This window comes from Mercurialis annua, linkage group LG3, assembly GCF_937616625.2.
Source record: "Mercurialis annua linkage group LG3, ddMerAnnu1.2, whole genome shotgun sequence".
In the NCBI taxonomy this organism is placed as follows: domain Eukaryota; kingdom Viridiplantae; phylum Streptophyta; class Magnoliopsida; order Malpighiales; family Euphorbiaceae; genus Mercurialis; species Mercurialis annua.
The window spans coordinates 61,932,883-61,938,882 of NC_065572.1; the positions used below are offsets into that span (position 1 = coordinate 61,932,883).

General features: G+C 28.1%; 1 long non-coding RNA gene across 1 annotated transcript; it reads left to right on the forward strand.

Annotated features, from left to right (window-relative positions):
• Nucleotides 1-2,509: 2,509 nt before the first annotated feature.
• On the forward strand, nt 2,510-3,959 carry LOC126674727 (uncharacterized). Its single transcript, XR_008790444.1, has 2 exons — nt 2,510-2,861; nt 3,069-3,959. It is a non-coding gene; the product is annotated as an uncharacterized LOC126674727 (long non-coding RNA).
• The last annotated feature ends 2,041 nt before the right edge of the window (nt 3,960-6,000 follow it).

A 6,000-nucleotide genomic window follows, 5' to 3' on the forward strand; every position in this document is an offset into this window, starting at 1 on the left:
TTGGTATTGAGGTGTTGAAAAGGAGGGCCTTCCCGTATTGCTTTTTCCCCCGGAGTTGTGAAGCCCGTCTTCTGTCACGTTGATTATCTCCGGAGTGTTTTTTGGGTCCATTGGTTGTTTGTCTTTCAGGTTTACTCTTTCAGAAGTCATCTTCTTCAATGAGATTTGTTTTTGAGTTCAGAAAAGCTCCTTCTTTTGAAGTTTAGTTAAGATTTTCCCACAGACGGCGCCAATTGATGGAGTCTGCCTTCTGAACCGGTGAGTAAGACCTGCAAAACAAGGTAGAAGCTAACCGGACGGTGGTTGTCCGATTAACTCTCCGATGCTAAAGTCAGTTTAGAGCTTTGAGCAGCGTTTTGTGTATATGAATGTAATTGTGATTCTAGGCATACCTCGTGCTCCTTTTATAGTAGTCGAATATACCTAGTAGAGTTGTATTAGGCAGGTGAATCCTACTTTGTAGGGATTCGGCGATATCGTAGGGATTCTCCTGATTTGTCGTGATCTACCTTAATCTGATAAGAGTCCTATTTAGGAACGTCTTCCTAAATAGTCTTATCTTCCTAAAGTAGAGCTTATCCTTCCATATATAGTGTTTGTGTCCAAATAGGACAATACTTCCATTCTTAGTCGATTACCCGAATCCCGGACCTAACGCGCTTTAGGCGGATCATGTGGGATTCGGTCTTTACTGGCATATCTCCGAATCTCTAAGGATTCGGTCTTTATTAGCATATCACCGAATCTTAAGGGATTCGGCGTCTCCTTCATATCTTCGGATCTTCAGGGGGAGTCCGGTATCACCTGAGAGTGGATCTCCTGTGATTCGGCTCCATTATATTTACAATAGGATTCGGTATCCATCACAAATTAAGAAGTTTATATCTTTATTTCGTGGATATCACACTAATTTAGTGTGATACTGACATAGCCAAATATGTCACTTATTGATAATTTACGATATTCAAGTCTTTTAAAATTCTTGCTATTTAATCAAACATTTTAATCTAGGGAAAAAATTTAAAAGATTGCCTATAACTTTATCTCACATCTCCTAATAGTTCATTTATATGTATTCTTAGTTCTTGCGGTTGGAATGATAAAAATATTATTTTCATACTAGTGACATATAAGTAGTCCATGTCAGTTTAAATTATTTAGAAAATAATATATATATTAAAATATTTAAAATCACAAAAAGTAATTATGTTATTAAATTTATGTAACTAATAATACATTAACGATGCCAAATTAAATTAAATTAAACTATTCAGTTAAAAATTTAAATTACAGAAAAATTAAAATAAACTATATACCACGACAATAAACTTTTATGAGAATATACATGTAATCTTTAGTGAAAAAATTAGCCAAAAAAAATACATATGCATTTTGTTTTTTTGATAAATACTAATCTAACAACTAGAAAACCATAAATATAATGATATATTTAAAATATATATTTTAAAAAATTGACATATCTAAGACAACAATATAGCTGAATAAACAAAGAAAATGAAACTCAGGTTTCATTTTACTCTCTAAATTTGCTATAAAAAGTCAATTAAGATCAAGCATATAATTTTATAAAAAATACTTTAAATTTATCATTTTGGCTTGTTTTACTCTTTAATTTTAAATTGTCCAATAATTTTCTGTCACATTAGATTTAATATATATAAAATGCTTCAATTATGTTTTGATATTTCATATAAAGAGGTAAAACGAATTAAAATGTCAAATTAAGATGTTAATTTTTTAAGGGTTAATTACATATAAAATCACCACCTTTACACGAATTCTCAAAAATAACACGACCTTTAAAACGTGTCAATTCAGGGCATCACCTTTCATTTCTTTTCAAAAACAACATGCGCACGTTTTTTGATAAAATTTTGCTGACTTGGACATCCGATGGGAGTGCCACGTCAGCAAAAATGCCACTAAAAATGTGCCCGTGTTATTTTTGAAAATAAATGAAAGGTGGTGTCCTGAATTACCACGTTTTAAACGTCGTGTTATTTTTGCAATTTTGTGTAAAGGTGGTGATTTTATATGTAATTAATCTATTTTTTAAAGTCATAAATTTAGTTTTCTTTGAACCAAATTTAGAAAGAAAAATAAATTCATTAGTTGATAATTATATTGAAAAAGTTGTTGAAGCTGGATAAGAGGAAAAGATAAATTGAAACAAAAAAATAGTAAAACAATTCAAATTTGGAACTCAAGCTTTATATATATATATATATATATATATATATATATATATATATATATATATATATATATATTAATATATTAAATCAATCTTTTGATAGAATCAGTTTAAACCAATGGTGTCAACCGCAGGTCCGCAACCTAGTGTTTGAACCGTTGAAAATATTGAAGGTTAAAGATTTAAAGAATAATGTTAAAAAAAAATCACACGCAGTTTTAATTCTGTCATTTTCATACATGAATTATCACTTTTTCCAAAAGTATCACGGCTTTATTAAGGGTAATTTACACAAATCCCTTAAAAGTGGTCATGTCTAATGTTTTTACCTCAGCTTTTTTATTTTTGCAGTAATCTCTCAATAAAATGAAAAACATTTCACAATTCCCTCATACCCCATAATAAATTTGTTTTAACATAAAATAAGACATTTATGCCCTCATTCTTCTTAACTGAAATACAAAAGAAGAAATTGAAAACAATTCCAATATTGTTATCCTGATCGGCCTGTGGTGGTTAGACCGACGGCGCGGAGGTCTCACTGCCGGAGACATAAAGATCCATCGCCGACAAAAAGATGAAGAGTTGAAGAGTTTGATTTACCACCAGTGCGGTGGTCACCCATCTTACCAATTTCATAAATAAGGTAATTGCATTTCAATTTCTATACCAAGTTTTTATTAGTATAGTTTCTACACTTGTGTCTCGACTGTTGTATTGAAATTATTTTTGAATGGAAATGCTAATTGCATCCAATTAACATTGATTTAAACTCACCGGAATTAACTTTAAATTTTGATTTTGCCGTTGAAACAGACCAAGTCAATGAATCTATTTTAATTTCAAATTACAGTGAAGGAAGCGAATTTGGTGTTGTGACTCAAAGGATTAGAGAAGAGAGGGGTTAATTTCAAGATTTCTGCTTTACATTTCTAGATTTAGGATTTATTTTTACTTATATTATACACATCACTAAGTTTCTTATTTTTTTGTTATGAAAATAGCTTCTCTCTGGCTTTCGTTTCCTCTGTTTTGCTCGCTTTTATGTATCTTATTCAATTGCATACACTTTTTATGTTGGTGGTAATGATGGTTGAGTCTAAAATCCACATGAGAATTATAATGAATGGGCTGGTAAAAACAGATTTTAGTCGATGATTCTTTTGGTAAGTTTTTTGTTTGTTCATTTTGATAAGTTTGCTTCTGTGTGCTGTGATTATTTGTTCATTTTAGTGTTATTTTTGTGTGCTTTGTTTCAGTGTTCAATTTAAAGAATGGGACGAAATAAGTTTTGTTAGTGAGTAAACATGATTATTACAATTGCAACACAAAGAATACGATAATGATGATTATTACAATTTTTCAAATGTGCAGGAAATTGCAATTGTTGCATTTTTGAGGAATTTTGGATGTATTTGCAGGTAATTAACTACATATATGAAAATCTTACTGATATATCGAAAGTTTGCTTGTTTATCGATTGTTTTCAATATTCTTTTCAATATTTAGACGAAACTATGAGTAATTTAGCATTAGGTTCCCTTGCTAATGTAATTTTATGTTCATCATGCATTTAAGCACTGTTTTAGATATGCGTGTTTCATCTGCGGAGGAAATGCAGTTTGGTTAGGGTGAATGCAATGGAAAGGTTGTGAAAGGGATGTTTGTAAAGCCAAATAAAGAGATATGGGACATGTTTTTTTTTTTGTAGAACATATAATAATGCTATAGAAGCTTGTATTAACTCCATTGCTTCTCTTGGTGTTTCAATGACTAGACAAACAATTGGATCCAAAAAACTTACATGAAGGATGTGACGTTCTCGCGGGGGGTGGTCTGCTACAAAATGGATGGAGCTACCTCTTGACTTATTTACAATTTTGTAGCCTAGAAAAATAGATTAACAGTTAGTATAGTAAAAGTTCAAGGTAAAATGGAAATGGAAAATGTGGTTAGATATGAGTAAGTGGCTAGTAGTGTATATGGCGATCAATTATAAGTTAGCTAGTAATATATGAAATTTTATAGTTCTGAATAAAAAAGAACTATTGTATTTTATAGAAATATGATCTAAAAGTTCACATTCGGTTCATATTTGGTTATTTCTAATTCACATTCAATTTAATTTCATTAAAATCTTATATTGTTTACCATTAGTTTATTTGTAAATTTATAAGTTTATTTTAATAAACCAAATTATTAATAAATTAATTTTAATTTTATAATAAGTTTATTAAAAATTTAGTTCAAATACATTTCACGTAAAAGAGATATTCAATTTGTATATTACACAAAATCTCAAAACTATCCCAATATAAAATGTCAGTTGAGATTATAAAGAGCAGAAAGATAAATTTTCTTAAAAATTAAATTAAGTTAGTTTAGTTGATATGTTTACAATAGGTTCACATAAGGTTCACATCAGGTTGATTTTTGGTTTTATAAACTGTCAAATACATTTCACTTAAAAGAGATATTCAATTTGTATATTACACTAAATCTTAAAATTCTCTTAATATAAAATGTCAGTTAAAATTGTAAAGAGAAACAATAAATTTTTTATTAATAATTAAATTAAGCTAGTTCAGTTAATACAGGTTCACATCAGGTTGATTTTCGGTTATATAGACTGTCAAATACATTTCAATTAAAAGAAAAATTCAATAGTATATTACATTAAATTTCAAAATCTTCTCAATATAAAATGTCAGTTAAGATTGTAAGAGCAGTAAGACAAATTTTATTAAAAATTGAATTAAGTTAGTTCAATTGATATAGGTTCATATAAGGTTCACATCAGGTTAATTTTCGGTTTTATACACTGTCAGATATATTTCACTTAAAAGAGATATTCAATTTGTATATGACACTAAATCTCAAAATTCTCTCAATATAAAATGTCAGTTAAAATTGTAAAGAATAGTAAGATAAGTTTTATTAAAAATTGAATTAAGATAGTTCAGTTGATATAGGTTCACATCAGGTTGATTTTTGGTTATATAGACTATCAAATACATTTCACTTAGAATAAATATTCAATTTGAATATTACACTAAATCGCAAACTTCTCTCAATATAAAATATCATTTAAAATTATAAAGAGCAGTAAGATAAGTTTTATTAAAAATTGAATTAAAATAGTTCAGTTGATTTCAAAAAAAAAAGATAGTTCAGTTGATATAGGTTCATATTAGGTTCACATCAAGTTGATTTTTGGTTATATAGACTGTCAAATATATTTTACTTAGGAGAAATATTCAATTTGTATATTACACTAAACCGCAAACTTCTCTCAATATAAAATGTCAGTTAAGATTGTAAAGAGTAATAAGAGAAATTTTATTAAAAATTGAATTACGGTATCTCAGTTGATATAGGTTCACACCCGGTTCACATCATGTTAATTTTCGATTTTATAAACTGTCAAATATGTTTTACTTAAAAAAGATATTAAATTTGTGTATTACATTAAATCTCAAAATTCTCCCCATATAAAATATCATTTAAGATTGTAATTTTATGATAAACTTTAAATCAACTTTAATTTATTCAATATTTATACCAAATAAAAAGTTAAAAAAATATGATGAAATGAATTATGATAAAAATGTAATTTTTTTTAATAATGGTTAAAATATCAATTAACATCATCAAGATTAAAATGATATTTTTTTACATCAACATCAATCTCTATTTTTTTTTTCCAGTAAAACAAACCATTAGTAGAATGTACAATAAAATCTATCCCAACCTAATCATTCAGAGTTGATATAATTCAATTTCTA